General features: G+C 42.1%; 1 long non-coding RNA gene across 1 annotated transcript in view; it reads left to right on the plus strand.

Moving 5' to 3' along the window:
* The window catches only part of LOC121033637 (uncharacterized), a 33,645-nt gene extending 16,580 nt beyond the window's left edge, over positions 1-17,065 (plus strand). Inside the window, exons 2-3 of the long non-coding RNA XR_005792035.1 lie at positions 8,125-8,213; positions 16,848-17,065. This is a non-coding gene — a long non-coding RNA (uncharacterized LOC121033637). The remainder of the gene's footprint in view (positions 1-8,124; positions 8,214-16,847) is intronic.
* The last annotated feature ends 4,058 nt before the right edge of the window (positions 17,066-21,123 follow it).

Below are 21,123 nucleotides of genomic sequence, written 5' to 3' on the forward strand. Positions count from 1 at the left end.
CACTCACTCACTATGCTGGATGCCACATCTACGACAATAAGTGAGTAGAAACATCCTTGCCTTCATGAAGATTATAGTCTAATGAATTACTTAAGTGATGCAAAACTTCTATTTTACTTGCTTGATCCAAATGCCCTACCTTCTTGCTTAAGTCACTTTTTGTTTTGCAAATGCAGAATAGAATAAAATTAAACAAGGCCTGGTACTATTAAAGCTTTGTTAATTTTCCAAAATGGTTTGAGCACATTTTCTAGTGTCTGGTGAAGAATTGTGATAATTAAAATTCAGCTATACTAATTAAAACAAGTGAACAAAATCCGTTTAATGTCCCTTTCCCACAATTTTTAATTTCCTTTTTGCTTATTCCTGACTTTGCAGAATTTTGTAATCCTCACTGGAGTTGTCCTGTCATTAGGGAAATTTATGAAGTTATATAGTTCAGCAAACCTGAGGGAATTATATATCAGTAATATTTGAATAAATTTAGGTTCCTTTGGGTCATTCCTTTAAATCAATGAGTTTAAGCTGATAGGTTTTCTGAAAGTCAACCTTTCAGAAGAAATTCTGACCAATGTTTATTATCTTTTTTTTTTTTAAACGTGTATTTATTTTTGAGGCAGAGAGAGACAGAGAATGATCAGGGGAGGGGCAGAGAGAGAGGAAGACACAGAATCCGAAACAGGCTCCAGGCTCTGAGCGGTCAGCACAGAGCCCGACGCGGGGCTCGAACCCACGGACCGTGAGATCATGACCTGAGCCGAAGTCGGACGCTTAACCGACCAAGCCACCCAGGCGTCCCCAATGTTTATTATCTTAATATGGTAAGGTTAGAACTGAGTTTCCATAGAGTTCCCCAAATTTCCTCAGGAATGAAAAGCTGTATTTGTGATATAAAATCAGATACATCAAAAGTACCCAGAAGATAGACAGGAAGAAAGAAATCATACAAACTACTAATAGAGACTGTCTCTGGGTGATGAGATCATGAGGTTTTTGTTTATTTATTTACATCTTTTTATATTTCTGTGTCTCAATTTTAACATATGGGATATTTGGGGAAGAGTAATGATAGCAACTTCTAACCACTTTCATGGATTGAGATTGCTGCCAAATGTAGGACTTTTTCTTCAAAGGCAGGTCTCAACTTCCTTTCAAACAACTTGAGATGGAGGCATCCTCTGGCTCAATTTGTTTTACAAATTGTTTTATTTATTAATTTAGAGCACTAACTCATCAGGCTCTACAGAGCTAGTTTGATTGAATAAGGGAGAGCTTCGCTTCATCTCCCTAATTTAGTCCAACTTTGAAAAATATAGTGCTGCCTTGTGATTTAGTGTAATATTGATTTGATGATTTGATTGACTTTGATTGTAATATTGATTTGACGATTTTGATTGTAATATTGATTTGATGCTAATAGCAATAGGAACAACAATAATAAATAATGTCTTTACAAGGTGTTGAATCATAGACATGGGGGAGTTTTGAGGGAAATCAGATTTCCACCTGTCAGTGTAACTTTCAGCTCCACTCCCCGCTCCAGAAATAGGAGAAACTTGGTAAGTTGTTCCAGGTGAAATGAGAGAGTTAAGGTCTGGCTTCATGAGAGCGGGATAAAGGTTCAGGCCATAAGGTGTGTGCCTGAGAAGGGGATGGGATTTAGAATCTAAGAGCTGGTTTCAGTTCCTAGCTCCCTCACTGAATAGCTGTGTGACCTTTGACACATTATTTAACCTTTCTGAGCTTCCTAACCTATGAAATATGGAAGGCAATTTCACCTTTCAAGGTTGCTTTGCGTCAGTAATGTGCATAAAACGTTTACCATTGTGCTTGGCACACATAGCTATTTTTGGAACGGAAGAAAGATGCCTATAGGTGGAAAAGTCCTCAGATGGCTTAATATCCCTGATTACCTAATTTGACAAAATCAACCTTTCTCGAGATTAATTGTCAACTCTGACTGGAAGTTAGGAACTTTGGTAATACAGGAAGTATTACAAAGCACTACTGGGATTTAGAATCTTGTTAATGACATTGAATGGTTCTGCAAGCAAGGAATGAGTACTGTTGCCCAAACACCAATTAACTTCACCCCTCATTAGTAATGTGTGCCTGCGGACATTATTTCTTTTGCTCTATCTTATCTCAGTAGGATGCCATCCAAGAGAACACTTAAATAAAAATCCAGTTGTCATGTGTTGCTGTTAGCAGAGCAAGTGTAAACACCATTAAGGTTAAATGTATTACACTAACCTCAGCTGAATGAGCGACAAGAAGGCCAAGAAGTACTCCATCTAAGCTGAGGAACAGCCGATTTTAAATGACAAAAGGGAGCCTTCTAAACTTAGACCTGGGTTTAATTAGGGGTGTTGGGCATTCTTACCTGAAATCACAAGAGTAACCCGTTTAAAGTTACTCCTTCATTTGGGCGCGTTTATGACTTGTGATTATTCTTCCTGCTCAAGATGACAACTGAGGATATTTTATAGCCTTTTCTTCCTCTTTCTCCTTTTTCATTCTCATCAAGAATTATTTACTGAGCATCGATGATGACCAAAACACTGAGCTAGATTTTGAGAGAGTCAAAAGTATGAGACAGAATTGCTGCCCTCCATATCTGTGCGGGCAGCTTAGTTATAAATAGAAAGGACAGAATAGCCACAGTAGAAGGTAGTTTTTGATGAGGAATGGCAGATGAGTTTCTATAAAAAATATTCTGTGTTGACAGGTTAGTAAAAATAGAGATTGAGCCTTTAGCTCCTTCCACCTCTAATAGGTGACAACATTTAATTTACCTTCAGTTTTCCCAGACCACAGTGGGTACTGCCTTGATCTACCTTTTCTACAGGAAGTAACATCCCAAGGTGTCACCTGGACCTTGAGAGCCATGGTCCATTAACACTAATGAGTGACTTATGGTTAAATCCTCGTGGATCCTGCTGAACATCTCCCTGAAGATATTGGTTCACATTTCATTTCAGTGGGCATCACACCAGCCTGCACTGAAATTGCTTGCATCATTTAACCTGTAAAGGTGTCCAACAAACCTATGATTTATGGTTTGGAAAATATTCAGCTTAGTCCAGGCTGTTATTGAAAATTTCCCGGTTTCTTGGTTACAGTTTCATGTTTTGGTCAAATACAATTATAAATTTCCAGGCCCTTCTTGTTTCCTGTAGGACTTGGGTCAAGATACTTTACATGTGTAATAATACAACTTTAAAATGACTGTTGTAAGAATAATAGCGTCATGTAAATATACTTCTGAAAGCTAGAGGTTTAAGTTAAACATCCATGACAATTGAGTTGCCAGACTGTATATTTTTGTCATTATAATGATTTGTAAAATAACCATCAAATTCACAGGCATGTGGGCAAGCAATTCTTCAAATACTTTCATGAAAAACCCAAGGGAACACACACACACACACACACACACACGCGCGCGCGCGCGTACACACACACACACATCAAATTTCTATTTCCTACATAATTTTGAATAGTGTTTATATTAATTGTATCTATCTTGATTGTAAATGTGATGTTAGGAAACATTGTTGAGATGTGTAAGTCAAGGTCAATAAGAAGGTGTTCTTTTATGTGGTTTAGCCATGAGCCACAGCTTGAGGGCTCACCCTTCTACCGCTAATGAGTCTTCTCTCGATTATCCTCTAAAGCTGTAAGGTTCTAAACCTTTGAACTTCTGGGGAGGGGGTGGGGAGGTTTTTTGTGCTTTCGTGTTTGCCCTTTTGTTTGGGGAACTGGTCCTCACCAGCATTTCCTAACAAATAGAGTCCCTGTTGTACTCTGGCTGTTAGATTGGGAGCCATTAATAATTGGCAATTTGTAGCTGTCATAATGATGCAGGGGATTTTCCAGATGGCTTTTCCCTTTCTCTTGAGAGGGACTAAGACTTCTGTTTATTCTTTTTGATGGGGTTTTAATCAAACAGACATTGGTCTTGGCCCTTGACCCTGGTAGGGACAGGACCTGGCTGTCTCATCTCTGGTCAGGGGACAGGCTCACATGCTTCTCAGAGCTCTGGCTTTCTGATAAAGGGACAACTTCAGGAGGGTGGGAGTAAGGTGTATTAGGATGGAGGTGGTAGAACTATTGGGGTGTTGCAATTGTAAAGTTGAAAAGGAAAAAAGAAGGAAAGAAATGCCCATTTTATTTTTTAAAATGATGAAACCAGTTGTTGAGGGAACAAAAAGTAGGAAGATGAGAATATCATGTTTCTTTTGGGCCTATCTTTACACTACTCGCAGGCAAGGTACTTAAGACAAAAATTTTTTTGAATGTCTATTTATTTATCTTGCACGTGCCTGAGCAGAGAAGGGGAAGAGAGACAGGGAGAGACAGAATCCCAAGCAGGCTCCTTGCTGCCAGCACAGAGCCCGATGTGGGGCTCCGTCCCAGGAACTCCAAGACAAGTTTAAATTTGGAACAAAGCTGGTAGTTTCTGCTATGGAGTTTTATAGCAGGTAACCTTCTTAGCTCTTACTTTGTTCTCCTTCTTGTCCAACCACAGCTCCCACCCAACCTTAAGAAAAAAAAAAAGGGCTGCCTAGGTGGCTCAGTCAGTTGAGCGTAGGACTCTTGGTTTCTGCTCAGGTCATGATCCCATAGGCGTGAGATTGAACCCTGTGTGGGGCTCTGAGCTGACAGTGTGGAGCCTAATTGGGATTCTTTCTCTCTCTTTCTGCCCCTCTCCCTAGCTTGTGCTCCCTCTCTCTCTCTATAAAATAAGAAGAAAAGAAAAAAAAAAGGGAATTTACCGTCAAGTTTTATAGTTGATGTTACCTGAGCAGCATTATGCCTGAGTGGGGAAAGTGGTAGTTGGGAAGTGTCTTTCCTGTGAAACCGATGAATGTTCCAGTGTCAAGCTTCCTTCTGCCTCATAGTTCTTGTGCGTGGGCTGCCCTTTGACCCCGATCCTGTTCTCTGTGCCATCACCGAGGTCTCTGCTTAAACATGACCTCCTTGCCTACTTTCCCTGACCGGGTCCATCTGAATAAGATCCTCCCCTCCCTGCCCTGCTTCCTTCTTCTCGTGGCCCTCATCACCCCCTGGGTAACTGCTTATTGTCTGCCTCTCCCCCAAGAAAGAAAGCTCTAGGAGGGCAGGGCCTATCTCCTACCGCTACATCCTACCTGGTGGAGCTTCACCTTAGGCTCTGCATGTACAACCTGGGCCTATAAAAACACAGCTCTGCCTTGCTTGTGGCATTATCATAGGTGCTGAATTCTGTGCTGTATAGCTGTTCACGTTACATTTCCTTTTTTTAAAAAAAGTTATTTATTTATTTATTTTGAGAGAGAGAGAGAGAGAGCATGCATGAGCCGGCGGGGGGTGGGGGGGGGTGGGGAGAGAGAGAGAGAGAGAGAGAGAGAGAGAGAGAGAGACAGAATCCCAAGCAGGCTCTGCTCTGTCAGCACAGAGCCCAATGCGGGGCTCAAACTCACAAACCATGAGGTCATGACCTGAGCCGAAATCAAGTCAGATGCTTAACCAACTAGGCCACCCAGGCTCCCCCACATTATAACATTTCTGAAATCAGGATACACATTAAAAATTTATACTTAATTAGTGGATGCCACCCATCAAAGTTACTACTAAATTAATGTACATCTTGTAACTAAATGTGCCTTAGAATCAAGGAAACTGTTGTAGACAGAATGCCCCCCTCACCACCCCATGCTGCACCCCAGAGATGTCCATGTCTTAATCCTTGAAGCCTGTGAATATGCTACCTTACATGGCAAAAGGGACTTTGCAGATGTGATTCAGTGAAGGATTTTAACATAGATTATCCTGGACTATCCAGGTAGGCCCAATGGAATCATAATCATCTTTATGAGAGGGAGGCAGGAAGGTCAAAGTCAGAGAGGAAGATTTCACTATGGAAGCAGCAGTTTTAGTGCTTACAGGACTTCAAGTAGGAATGCAGACTCTAGAAGCTGGAAAAGGCAAGGAAAGGGATTCTCCTAGAGCCTCCAGAAGGAACACAGCCCTGCCAACCATTTTATACTTCCATCTCCAGAACCATAAGATAATAGATTTGTATTGTTTTCAGCCACTAAACTTGTGTTGACTTGCTCTAGCAGCCATTGGAAACCAATACAGGCATGTTATTATAGACAATAACATGTGTTATATTCTGGAAATTTTTGATGTCCAGCTTTGTAATCTTCTTGGGCATTGCTAAACATATGTCACGGACTCTGTCTTTCTGGTAAGACAATGTCATTGATATTTCAGGATCTAGACAGGGTGCAGTTGTTGAATCTTTTGATGCCATTTCACAGATATTGTCAGTGTTCCACCCATATCTCTTTGACCTACTCCAGATGTCAGCTATAGATAGTTCTTATATTAGAATGACCAGTCATCTCAGTTTGCTAGGACTTAGGGGATTCCCAGGACACAAGACTTTCAGTGCTAAAGCCAGGAAATTCCTGTGCAAGGCAGATGGGTTGTTCACTCTACCTCTACATGGGATGTCTACCTGCATGTGTTGAAGACATTCTCTGGCCATAGGCCCCTCCTCATCTTCATACATGGTAGAAATTAACACTACAGAAGCATCCTACAAATAACAAGGGGTGAGAATTGATGGATATGTGTCCAGCTTCCCTGCCTGTCTGTGGCAACATTCCGAGGCATATTTCATGCAGTCACCTAGAGGGCCCCCTCTGGGATTGAGCCTGAATTGTCTACTGTGCTCATTAGTGACACTCTTATTGACTTGTCTTGCTACCTTATCTTCAGCCCTCACCAAGCTTCCTGGACTATTTCCCAAATAAACTTTTTATACCCAGTCCTTGCCTCAGGATCTCCTTTTGGATGAGCTCAAACTGGAACATTACCCTAGGCTCAATCATCTTATGTGATAAAGTCCCAAATCCTTCACATGGTCCCAAACATCTGGACTCTGTCTTCCCCTCTAGCTTCATCCCTGCTGCCCTCGCTCTTGCTCACCCATATCCAACCACATTAGCCCGTAATCAGAATCTAATCTGTTACAAATTCCTTCCTCACATAGGTCATTCGCACTAGCTCCTCCTGCTTGAATGCTCCACCAAAGTTGTGTTCATTCTTTAGGTCCTCAATCAAATGTCACTTCCTCATGGAAGTTTCCCTGGCCCTCCAGACGATGCATGTTCTCCCTGACCCTCCTGCACTTTTCCCTCATGGCACTTACTACAGATAAAATGAGTTCATTATTTTATTGGAGGATGATTATTTGTTTATGTGGGTCTTGCAAAGGACTCGAGCCCACTAAGATTATACGGTGTGGATGTAAGGGAGGGCTTGTGGGGGGATCACAGGAAGAAGTGTCAGTGTCGTACATGTGTCCCTGTCCTCTGGCCAGCTAGCTGATGTGTTCTGGGTGAGGCATAGTTGGACAAATCGTGGTAAGTGCTCTAGGAGAAGGGCCCTGCTCTTTATCACTGTACATATTTACAAGGTAACTTGGAGGAGACAGGGGACATCTAGTCAACGTGTGACAGGGGAAGCTTCCTGGACAGAGAGATGGCCTAATTACACCAGAGCTTAGAACTCTCAGCCCAATTTTTAAATGGAAAGCCCTATCCATTAAAAAAAAAAAAAAAAAAAAGAAATTGAGGCCATTCTTTTACTATAAGTATATTTATTGATAGGTTTATACACGTAACACTGTCAAGCTAAATGTCAAATGGTAGAGAAGCTAAATTTCTTTTTTTTGACAATCATAAACAAAACAAAATAAACAAACATAGAGATACAAATTTAAAAATAGAAGTTGTAAAATTTCTTTGCACACCCTATAGGTCATTTTGTGTGGGCCCTGAGGTGCACCCACCTCTCAGTGGAAATTACTGCTCTAGCACAGTGCTTTCCTGAGCAGAGTCTGATATGGTAGGCCTGGGTGGCGCCTGGGATGCTGCATTTCCAACTAGCTCCCAGGTGATGTCAGTGGACTTGGTTTGTGAACCATACTTTGAGTAACCTTGCTCTAAAGCGTCTTGTCATCCAAATATTCATAAGCCACTGAGCTTTAGATGCCCAGGTTAAAAGAGGAATGTGACATATTCTGTTATTTTGGAATGATTTTCTTGTCTCATGCTTTGCTATTTCCAGGCAGAATCAGCGGAACGTGTGTGACCTTCACTGCATTGTTGAATGATTGCCCATCAGAAAATACAAAGAGTAAAAGACTACTGGGCAAGGTAAAAGTTTGTTGACTTTATTTCTCCTGGCCTTTAAAATCTAATTATCTGTTCCTGTTCCTGCAAAAATATGGCAAAAACGAGCCCATAAACAGGCTCCCTGCTGGATGCTTTTCATGTGCCATTTCAATTCATATGTGTCTTTAATGGCAGAAGCCTGTCTGAATACAAAGACATTCACTATGTGTGCATGTGTGTGTGGGTGTGAGGGAGAGAGAGAGAGAGAGAGACAGACAGACAGACAGACAGACTGACTTGGCCTTCTCTCCTGACCCTCTCTACCAGACCTGTTGTGAGGGATAGGGCAAATCATTCAGGCTACGTGTGTGTGCTCAAGGATGCAGTGAGGATTTCCCAGCTAGTGACAGACTCTGAGTGATTTGTAGGCGTTTGTGTGCTGATTGTCTTGCCCTCTAGGCATGAGCTGTGTTGTATCAGGAGGGCAAGAGGGTTCCAATAGATTTAATATTCCTTGTATGAGCTTCAACCATCTGCCCGTCAGCTCTCAGTGTGAGCATAATATATGTTTCCAGAATAAAACACAAAGCTTCCTTTTTTCCCTCTTTGCCCCCCACCTCTTTCAGACTTTTTTCAGTTTGGATCATTTGTGTTTTCCTTCTCTTTTACGGTAGGTTACTAAGGTCACCCTCTCTACAATTATATTTACTTTTCCTTTGTTTTCTGATGCCTCTGGCATGTTTTAATAAATGGTTTACCTTTTCCTGATCACCATGTACCCTCTACAGAACTGTATCCTTGAAATTAATAAGGATCTGTGAACTCTTCTGATGCGTGCATGAGGTGGCTGGGGTTAAACTGTAGCCATTCCCAATGGGTGTAGATTAGACCCTTGACATCTACAGATTTTTCCCTGGCTAAATCTGAATGCTGTTTTCCTGAGGGATGAAACTTTAACCTTTTTCCTCCTTTGCGGGAGATCTTGTGACTGTTGATGGGCCTATCCTAGTAGCTATAGCTCATTGCAGGACTAAAGTTATTTGGCGATTGGGTGTCTTTGACCCAGAACCCTTGTGTCATTTAAGGTAATTGGCAAATGGGAATCTTAAACTCTGAAATGGATGAAAATAAGTTAATCCAATCAAAGCAAGTTCTTAACTTAAAATCTCACTTAAATTGGAGAAATTTAGTGGGAGATTTAGAAAGGTTTTTTTTTTTTTCAACGTTTATTTATTTATTTTTTTTGGGGGGACAGAGAGAGACAGAGCATAAACGGGGGAGGGGCAGAGAGAGAGGGAGACACAGAATCGGAAACAGGCTCCAGGCTCTGAGCCATCAGCCCAGAGCCTGACGCGGGGCTCGAACTCCCGGACCGCGAGATCGTGACCTGGCTGAAGTCGGACGCTTAACCGACTGTGCCACCCAGGCGCCCCAGAAAGGTTTTTAATTTATATGCAAGTTGGGTAGGAAACCTACTGGGACTCTCCTTGCTTTGCCCAGCAAGCAAATGTCAGGCAGGGGTAACTAACAGAAAGTGAACTTGGAATATTCTCTTGTGCAGGCTTGAGGGCTCTGGGGTCAAAATTCTTCAGTTATGCTCATTTTTATTTAGTCAGAAAAATGTGCATGTTTTTGGATGAGACAGTGTATATTTAAAAACTCCTTCCTCTTTAAACTCATTTCACATTTGGCTTTTCCTACAGGGGGAGCTGAAAGAGGCCAATCCCTTGCCGCTCTTCTAGTCTAATGATGATGGGATGTAGGGAAGGTTGTGGGCTCTGGAGGGCTGCCTGGATGCCTGGCCAGGCTACATCTCTTTCTAGCTATGTGACCTTGGGAAGGTAATAAACATCGCTGCTGTAGTTTCCTCATTTGTAAAGTAGGGACTATGATTGTGTTACCCGAAGGAGTTGATAAGATGATCAAATATAAAAATGTATAAGAATATATGCAAAGTGCTCAGCACAATGCCTCTCCTATATTGCCACGTTGGTTATTGTTACTGTTATTACCACGGAAATGGAAGTTGGAGAAAAATGGACGTGTGGATTCCACATCATGACTTGTGCTGCTTGGCTGTGGAAAATGTCTGAAACACACCTCTGCCCACGGAGAATTGAGAAGTTGGGGCTGATAGGGGAACAAACAAAGAAGATAGAAATGATATTTTTTCAAAAAGCTTTGGTTTAAATTTGTGGCTGCTATAGAACTCATGGAAGTGTGCGGTTGGATGGGAACCATCCCTTCCTTTCAGGTTGGCACAGGATTAGTTTTGTCCTTCTTCCTCTCAAACCCCAGGTGTTAAGATTTGGTCTGACTTTGAGTTGTTTTTGAACTTGTGGGACTGATGGAGTCCTAGGGATGACCCTGTCCAGAGCTCTTTACTCTTGCTGAGTGTCTAATGCAGAGCAGATCTGGGCCTCTGTGGATAGTTAGAACTGAACCAGCCTTTAGCGGGATGGTGTGCTTCTGGCCAGAGCTGACAGCCTGTCTGTTCCTTTGTCCCATCTGTCTTTCATGGGGACTTTCATAGATGTAGGCCACACTGGTTAAGATGGTGGACCAGTCCTGGGAGGGTGTGAAGCGATGAAATGCCAAAATAGCATTTACCTCCATTTGGATCTTCAGCTTTCTAGCTAATCCCATAGAGGGTACTTTCCTTGTGGAAGACCCAGGTGATCACAGGTTTAGCTCTATCCCTACAGCAGCCCTGCTCTTTAGCATCGGCTCCCTTTCTCTGCTCCATTGTTTGTGGGCTTTGTGGCCACCATGCTCCTGGGTGGTGCCATGGTCCTGGCCCTGATGTTCCTCTGCCTAGTGTTAGCTACAATGCTACTTGCTGCTGCCCATTGATGCACTTGGCACCCAGGCTCCATATTGGTGCCCCACTTCTTTCTGAAGTGAACTTTGGTTCTCTACCCTTGAGCCAAATGGTTCCTAAGGGTATGGTGTAGCCTTGATGTACTGTGGGTTTTGTCACTGTTATGCAATATCAGTCTTCTTATTGTCACTGGTGTTGTTTGGGGCATTACCACTGTCACTGGCACCATGATGAGCTAGACCTTTCCCACAAGCACAGTGACTCTTATATTAAGCCCCAAATGGAAGGGGGTGGGGGGGGAGATGTAGCTTCTTCTCTTAGTTTCTTATCATACCTATAATATTGTAATTTTCCCATTTATTGATTCAATTTCTCCAGGCTACACCTCTCTCAAGAGTCATAGTACAAGTTCCCTGCAGGGCTGAGTTGGAAGCTGATTGATATCACACTGAATGACTTCACCCCTTCAACAGCTTAACTTCCTTTTGTGTTGAGCATCAGCCAAATATATTGACATAACCTTGAATCTTTCCTGTGTTAGAATATGCCACCCTCCCATCTTAGACACCCAGGGCAGGGCTGGGAAAGCCAGAGTATTTCTTTGCTCATTGAAGAGCCTCTGGCCACCAGCTTCAAGTATTCTGCAGAGATTCTCTCAGGGAGTCCCATTACAGCTTTGTAAACAAATAAACCCTAGCAGCTGAGCCAGGACTAAAACCCCAAATTCCTGCATCAGGAGAGTAGGCTTGGCTGTGATGTGGGAGTGGTACTTCAAGGACATGATGCTGAGCTCTTTTCCCTTCCTCCAACACATACATACAATCTCTCTCTCCCTTTTCTTTTCTTCTGTTTTGCACCTAGCTCAAAGAAAAATGCTATTTTTCAGGGAAAATCTCCTCCCTGGCATGATTTAGAGAAGGTGTAGAGTTTCACACAATGGGCACTGAGTAAATGACTTAGTGGAGCTTGTGGGCTATCAGGAGATTTAGAATCTGGGCCCTGCTCTGCCAATATACTAGCTGTGTAAACTGGGGCAAAAGCCTTAACCTCTCTGTGCCTCTGATTCTGTAGAGTGGAGTGGGGGGAAGGAGAAGTGGTGGATTGGACTAAATTCTTAAAAACACTCTCTTTTTGAGGGAAATGAGCTTCTAGCAGCTAGTGAGGGAAAAGGCCTAGTGTGTATCAGGCTTTTCCTCCCCTTCTTGTTGGCAGAATGGGGGCCCGGACAGAAGCCACATACTTGCTTGTTGTACCAAGAAAGAAGTGAGGCAAATACGAAGTTTAAATCAATAACATTACTTGAGCACAGAAGATGGAACTGTTTTCTTCCAAATTGTTTTGATTGCGGCCAGTACCTGCTGTTTGGTATGAAATCCATTCAGATCATCAAAAACCCAAGGAACATACAGTGCATGAAAAGATGTTGTAATTGGCACCATTGTAACTCTGTACGGTGTGTGATCTTAGTGCGAGGAGGGAGGATTGTGGGAAAACTTGTAATCTAATTTTCTTTGTTGTAAAATAGAATGTTACCATTGTATTCCTGTGGAATAATAATTATAACATCTCAGACAAATAGAGCGTCTTTCTCAGGAGGTGCTTAAAGAGCTCAGTAGACCTTCAGTCAGCCTTGTAAACACAGTGAAACCTGGCTTGCTTGCATTTCTCTCGACTGAAAATTCCTATTAGACAGCATCTCCCCTCATCCATCCTACTGGGATAAATGATTTTTATGCTGGCGAGGCTGACACCCCGAGAGACACTGAAGTGCCTTCTGCATCATCAAAGAATTATGAAACCTTCAGTAGTGTTTCACTGTTAATTGCAATTGATGACAGCCTAATTTTTTGAAAAGCGGTAATTCATGTGTTGCATAGATGATAATTAGTCAGAATAGTTGATTAATCAGACTGCTCTGTTTTTTGACCATACTGAAGTACAGTATTTACAGTAACTGCAATACCGGCTCTCCCTGAGAGCCACGAAGGAAGCAGGATGAATTAAAGTAGCATTCTTTCTTTTATTATTATTTGTTTAATTGAAGTATAGCTGATATACAGCATTATGTTAGTTTCAGGTGTACAACATAATGATTCGATATTTGTCTATATTGTGAAATGATCACCCATGATAAGTCTAGTTAACATTCAGCACCACACTAGGTACAGAAATTTTTTCCCTTGTGATGAGAACCTTTAAAATTTATTCTCTCTTAGCAACTTTCAAATATTCAATACAGTATTCTCAACCATAGTTGCCATGCTGTACATTACATCCTCATGACTTGTTTTCTTTATAGCTATAATTTTGTACATTTTGACCCCCTTCCCCATTTTTCCAACTGCCCCCCCCATGCCCTCTGGCAACCACCAATCTGTTCTCTGTACCTATGAACTTTTTTTTTTTAAGATTCTACATGTAAGTGGATCATACAGTATTTGTCTTTCTCTGTCTTATTTCATTTAGCATAATGCCCTCAAGGTTTATCCATGTTGTCTGAAATGGCAAGATTTCATTCTTTTTTTTTTTTAATGCTTTTTATTTATTTAAGAGAGAGAAAACGCATGTGTGCACAAACCAGGGAGGAGCAGAGAGAGAGAGGGTGAGAGCGAGAATCCCAAGCAGGCTCTGTGCTGTTAGCACAAAGCTCAAATCGGGGCTGGATCTCATGAACCATGAGATCATGTGAGCTGAAATCAAGAGTTGTATGCTTAACCACCTGAGCCACCCAGGCACCCCAAGATTTCATTCTTTTTTTATGGCTGAATAATATCCCTCTGTGTGTGTGCTTTATTCTTCGACTTCTACATTAGTTTCTAAACTAAATGAGAAGAGAAAATAGATAAGTTATAAAAATAGATTATATGTGCTGCTTATGACTTTGCCATCCTTAGGGTCATGGCTATTATTGATAACTAGACTGTTAGCTCTTACAGTAAAAGTGAGTGTCTTTAAAATTGAATTTTAGGGGTGCCTGGGTGGCGCAGTCGGTTAGGTGTCTGACTTCAGCCAGGTCACGATCTCGCGGTCCGTGAGTTTGAGCCCCGTGTCAGGCTCTGGGCTGATGGCTCGGAGCCAGGAGCCTGTTTCGGATTCTGTGTCCGCCTCTCTCTCTGCCCCTCCCCCGTTCATGCTCTGTCTCTCTCTGTCCCAAAAATAAATAAACGTTGAAAAAAAAAATAAAATTGAATTTTAGGGGCACCCAGGTGGCTCAGTCAGTTAAGCGTCCGACTTCGGCTTTAGGTCGTGATCTCACTGCTCCTGAGTTGGAGCCCTGCATCGGGCTCTGTGCTGACAGCTCAGAGCCTGGAGTCTGCTTCGGATTCTGTATCTCCCTCTCTGCCGCTCCCCTGCTCGTGCTCTGTCTCTGTCTCAAAAATAAATAAACATTAAAAAATTTTTTTAAAAAATTGAATTTTGGGGGCGCCTGGGTGGCTCAGTTGGTTAAGCATCTGACTTCGGCTCAGGTCATGATCTCACGGTTCGTGCTGTGCTGACAGCTCAGAGCCTGGAGCCTGTTTCAGATTCTGTGTCTCCCTCTCTCTCTGCCCCTCCCCCACTCATGCTCTGTCTCTGTCTCAAAAATAAATAAACATTAAAACATTTTTTTTTAAATTGAATTTTGGATGATATTTTGTAGAGCCTCTTCACAAATTCCTTAAGCAAAGTATCAATGCAGTGTATTTAGCTAATTGGTCCACTGCAAATGTTTTATTAAAGGAATAAGATATTGTTTTTAAGTTTATTTATTTTGAGGTGGGGAGAGGGGCAGAGAGAGAGGGAGAGAGAATTCCAGGCAGCCTTGTTGCTGTCAGCTCAGAGCCCAATGCCAGGCTGGATCTCATGAACTGTGAAATCATGACTGAGCCAAAATAAAGAGTAGGACGCTTAACCAACAGCCACCCAGGTGCCCCTTAAAGGGGTAAGATCTTAAATCAGTTAAGATTAACTTGAAAATTTTTTTAAATGTCCAAGTTCTTCATGATGAGATCTTAAAAAAAAAAAAAAAAGTATTAGAATTGATGTTGTACTCAGGTTCACTGCAAAGAATGAAAAATTCAGGAATGTATAAAGAAGAAAATAAACATAATCTATTATTTTATCACCCTGAGAGAACTATTATTGCCTTTTGGTATATCTCCTTCCATTTTCTTCTGAGGTATACATGTAAACATTTTACTAAGTTAGCACATACTGCATGTACTGAATGCTGTCCCCCATCCACATTATATAAAGGACATTTTCTAAGTCAGTAAATATTTTCTAAAAATATACTTTATGCTGACTATATATTTATGAATCATAATCTGTCAAACAAATCTCCTGTTGTCAGGTTTAGCAGGTTTACAAATTTTGGCTTTATAATGCTGCAACAAATATCTTTACTCATTTATTTGTCCATCCATCCATTCATTCAATCAACTTTTATTAAGTAGTGGGTGCCAGGCTGTGGTCCATGAGTTGAGGATATATCATTAATCATAACCTTTCTGATAATGTTTATTACTATTACTAACTATTGACCAGGTACTTTATTAGTATTAGTATGTTAATTATTGTGTCTGGAATTTTCGCTGTAAGCATCTTTGCTGTAGATGTCTTTGCTGCAAGCATCATCACTGAAAACATTTTTTGCCATATAACTAATTGGCCATAAGGCAATTTTGCCATAAAAGATAAAAAAAAAAACTGGTTGACAGCTTGGTTTGATTTCTTCATTGACACAGTACTCTCATTTTTATATTATATAAACCTTAGCCTTCATAATGGTCTATACAGTGGTGTGGAGTTTTGAACCCACATGTCCCACAGTTTAGGAGCATCTATCAGCGGACATGTGATAATAAACCAAGAATAAACAACCAAATACAAAGCCTAGTTACCAATGTGCATCCTAGTGTTTGGAAAACTGGCATCTCTCTCAGTGAAAGAAGAAATTTTAGCAAATGAAGAAAGAGTGTGATGCTGAATGAGAAGATGAATCAATAAGCAAAAAAAGTGTATAATATTGTGAATGAAATACTTTGGAGAAAGTGGTTAGATACAATACACAAAAATTAATTATTTGCATGGTATTGCCATGAATCTACACTATACATTTTGAATGTATTAAAATATTTTGTATTTTGCAATTAAGTCTTTTTTCTTAATTTTTAAAAAATGTTTATATTTGAGAGAGAGAGAGCAAGAAAAGGGGAGGGGTAGAGAGAGAGGGAGACACAGAATCTGAAGCAGGCTCTAGGCTCTAAGCTGTCAGCACAGAGCCTGATGCAGGGCTCGAACCCACAAACTGTGAGATCATGACCCGAGCGAAAGTTGGACACCTAACTGACTGAGCCACCCAGGTGCCCCTTCAGTGAAGTCTTTTTAATTTTGTTATCCTTTTCCGTGTTTTATTATATCCTCTTTAATGAATGCTCCTCTTGTATTTTTCATGATTTTTATCTTTATGGCAATATTGCCTCATGGCCACTTGGTTATGCAGCAAAAATGCTTGTGGTAAAGTTGCTTACAGTGAAACTATGTAGAACCATTAGTTATATGAATGTATGTTAGTATAATAATCATTGTAATAAGTTAGTCTAGTAGTAGTAATGAATTAAATTCTTATGAGGTGGGTGTTATCATCCCTATTTTCCAGATAAGGAAATGGAGGCTTAAAGAATGGAAGTACTTGCCGGTCATCACTCAGCTGGTCCTTGACAGAGCTAGGGTTCAAACTTAGGCAGGCTGACTCAAGTCCTGCTCTTTTAAGCATGACGGGGACTGTGTCAGTAAAAACGACACTTGCTCCAATGGCCATGAAACGATTTTAAATGCAATACTCTCTGAGTGATTCTCTGGTTATTTTTTAGGATAAATTCTAGAAATTGAAATACTGAGTCCAAGAGTATGAACAACCCTTCAAGGTCCTAAATGGGGGAGGACCAGAGCTGGTTATTTATTTATTTATTTATTTATTTATTTATTTATTTATTTATTGTCCTGGGTATCTGCCGTCATGCTACTAGCTAGGTAGACAGCAGGTAATAGGTGTGGTAATGATTCAGGGCCTGGGCAGGCCCTGGAGAAAGGCTGGGCAGTGCTCTTGCTATCGAGGCAGGGTCGGTGGGACTGCCCCTTAGAAATGTTTATTTCCTCTTGATGCACTGTGGCAGAGGGGAGGCGACATGGAGAGGAAGAGTTCATCAAAGCGGTGAGTCTAGACCACAAGTGAAATGTATAGCCTTTTAAGACGAATATCATCACAAGAAAATGCCTCTGCTCACTAAAAACCACCAGTTCAGCTAAAGACTTTCTTGATGTAGTGTAGCTTCCCTTGCGCTACACCGTAAGTTACTCACATACAGCAAATGACTATCTGTAAATATTCCTTCTGCCCCCTCATTACTGCCACATTCTCCCTCAAGTCCCCCTTCCCCAGATGAACATTACCTGTCCTTTGCCAGCTTTCTGTGATGCAGTATCACATAATAGCAAAAGCACAGACTTGATTGGCCACTGTCCTAGTCTGATTCCTGTCTGTGCCCTGTAGGTTGGACAATCTTTTCTTCTTAAAATTGAAGTATCTTTGATACACAATGCTACGTTAGTTTCATGTGTACAACGCAGTGATTTGACGTGTGTATATGTTATACTATGTTTACCACGAGTGTAGCTACCGTGTGTTATCATGTAACACTGCTTCAATACCATTGACTATTTATATCCTCTGTATTGTACCTTTTATTCCTCTGGCTTATTCACTCCATAACTGGAAGCCTGCATATCCCACTCCTCTTCGTTCATTTTGCCATCCTTTGGCAACCATCAGTTTGTTCTTGATCTGTTTGTGCTTTTTGTCAGTTCATTCATTTTTTTTTTTTTTTTAGATTCTGCATATAAGTGAAATCATGTGATATTTTCTTTCTCTCTCTCATTTTACTTAGCACAGTACCCCTAAGGTCCATCCATGTGGTCCCAAATGGCAAGATCTTATTCTTTGTTATGGTTGAATAATATTCCAGTGTGTGTGTGCGTGTCACATCTCCTTTATCCATTTAGCTATCAATGGACACTTGGGTTGCTTCCATATCTTGGCTATTGTAAATAATGCTGCAATAAATATAGGTGTGCATATATTTTTTTGAATTGGTGTTTTCATTTTCTTTGGGTAAACATCCAATACTGGATCATATGATATTTCTATTTTTAATTTTTTGAGGAATTTCCACACTGTTTTCCAGAGGCTGCCCCAATTTACATTCCCACCAACAGTGCATAGGGATTCCTTTTTTTCCCCACAACCTCACCAACATTGACTGACTTTTTGATTCTTAGTTTCTTACCTTTAAAATAATACAGAGTTGGGGATGCCTGGGTGGCTCAGTTGGTTGAGTGTCTGACTTTAGCTCAAGTCATGATCTAGGGTTCATGGGTTTGAGCCCTGTGTCAGGCTCGCTGTTGTCAGTGAGGAGCCTGCTTTGGATCCTCTGTTCACCTCTCTCTCTGCCCCTCCCCCCTCACACTCTCCCTCTGTCTCAAAAATAAACAAAACATTAAAAAATTAAAAAAAAATAATACAGGGTTGTTATGACAGGCAAATGTAGTGCCATGAGCAGAAAAAAAAAAAAAAACAGCTAACCTTCACTGAGTTCTTACTACAAGTATAACAAAACAAAACACTGTTCTAAGGGTTTAAAATGCATACATTTACTTATTCTTCAAAATAATCTGTGATAAACTGGATTCTAGAAAGCTCTCATGGTTTTCATCCCTGGTGTTACTTCTGTGATTATGTTACATGATGTGATAAAAGGGACTTTGAAGATGTGATTACATGACTAAGCAGTTGACCTGGAGATAGGATTATCTAGGTAGGCCTGGATATTATAATCACATAATCCCATGGGCCCTTTAAAGCAAAAAGTTTTCTCTGGCTGTTGGTAAAAGAAATCAGAGAGATTTAAAGTATGAGACGGGCTCAACTTGATTGCTGCTTTAAAGATGGGAGGGGTCACATAAAAAGAAGCCTGGGCAGCCTCAAGGAGCAGGGGGCGGCTGGGCTGACAACCAACCAGGAGGCAAGGACCTCAGACCTACGCCACAAGGAACTGGGTTTGGAAGTGGATTCTTCCCAGGGCCCAGAGATAAGAGTCCAGCTGGCTGCATATTGGTTTCAGCCTTGTGAGATCCTATGCAGCAGAGAACGCAGTTGAACCCACTCCCAGAACTATGAGATGATCCATGGGTGTTGTTTTAAGATGCTAAGTTGTGAGAGCAATAGAAAACAAATCCAAACCATATGCAGTAGCTACCTTTATTATTTGCCTAATTTGTAGATGCCTAAAGCAAAGCACAGAGAAGTGAAGTCACTTGTCCGAAGTCTCACAGCTGTTAAATATCAGAAGTGGGATTTAGTAGTCTATCCCCAGAGCCCATGCTCCAACCCAGCGACACAGTGCCTGAGCCATTTGTAGGTACTCAATGCATATTAGTTTCCCTTCCCTTTTCTTTTTAGTGTAGCCCACAGGGCACCTAGCTGCCACATTTCTTAATTTTGCTGATGTGGGTTAGCTGGTGCTGTGCCAATGGGATTCTGGATATAGAATACTTGGAGCATTAGTTTTACTCATTGGAGTAGGTCTTTTTATATTGTAACAAACCTGACTGAATATTTCATAGGCTAAAATGAAAAAAGATAAAACTAGAGATTTCAAAGAAAATTTGCTTTTGATAATCTCTTTACTGTGAAAAATAGTTGACTGCAAAAGTTGGAGAAGCACTGAACTGATGCATTCAAACTAATTTAGTTTAACACCTTTCCTTCCCGTTTCATTTCCTAAATCCAGTGACTTTGCTGTACCAGCTAGAGTTCTGGAATCTGAATCCGGAAATCTACATCTAGCTATTCATCACCATCCACCCAGCTATCCATCTTCTATTCATTCAGTCAAACAAGATTTACAGAGTCCTTCTATAATGCCTGAAGTGTCTCTAATAAAATGTGACTTGTGAAGTAATACAAACTTTTCTAGTTCTGCTTCCTTGCGTAGAACATCAGGTGATTTGACAAACTTTCCTTAGGGTCTCTGTCTATGGCCAATCAATCTGTTGCTTTTACAGTTCGGGTGTGCCCCGACTTCTGGATTTGCTAAGGTAGGGCAGTGCTTCTCAAAATCCATCCTGGGCACCACCTGCATCAGAATCCCCTGGGGTGCCTAATAAAAAAGCAGGTCCTGAGGTTGCCCCAAACCTTCTGAATCAGAAACACCGGGAGTGGGGGCCCAGGACTTTTGGTTTTAAACAAGTCCTCCAGGTTATTGCTATGCACACTAAAGTTTGAGATGTACAGCTATAAGGATGCAACACAGGCCTTGTGTCCTAAAAGTATCTCCCTTATTAAAAGACAACAAGCCTTATAGGTTTGGGGGGAAAAAAAAAACCCAAAACAGGATCACACCTGTCTGTGTGTCTCCTGCCTTCACCATCCCTTTTCACCCTAACCCCTCACCCCAGCCAAGGCCAGGGAAGGAGCTGTGACTGTGATTATGGAGCGGATGTAGCCCAGCTCCCGTGCCTACAAAGTCACTTTTCCCCTTCTGGGCTACCCCTGCCTGCTCCATTCAATAACAGGGGTTAATGTGAGGAGTGGGCGTCCCTCCTCCCAGGCTCTGGAGCCCTTCCCTTCCCCAAAGGGAGGGTGGGGCTGGCGCGTGCCGGTGGGGGAGCCCCTCTGGGCAGCTCGCGCCTTGCAGCAGCTACTCGCCCCGGTCAGTCAGCGGCCCGAGGCAGCCGCCTTTCCCACCCCGGTTCGCGTCGAGGAGGGGGAAACTGGAGAACTAGGTCATCCTGGCCCTCCTCCCGAAGCCGACCCTCCCGGCCGTCGCCTGCCGGTCTCCAGCCGCGCGGGGCCGCCGGAGTGGCCTGGCAGGTGCCTGCGCAGCGGTGCTGTGCCCGCCCGCTGCCCTTGCCCGCGCGCTCCGCCCGTCCTGCGGCGCCGTTGGCCCTCCCGCCACCCCCTCGGCGGGGCCCTTCCCTTTACTATGGTAATGGTGACATTCAGCGGGAAAGGCTAGCGCGGACCGCAGCGCCCGGCTCCCGCGCCGCGGGAGGCTCGGTCGGCGGAGCGGGCTGCGGCGGCCGGGCAGC

This window comes from Herpailurus yagouaroundi, unplaced genomic scaffold (genome assembly GCF_014898765.1).
Source record: "Herpailurus yagouaroundi ecotype Mexico unplaced genomic scaffold, PumYag 28, whole genome shotgun sequence".
Taxonomy (NCBI): Eukaryota; Metazoa; Chordata; class Mammalia; order Carnivora; family Felidae; genus Herpailurus; species Herpailurus yagouaroundi.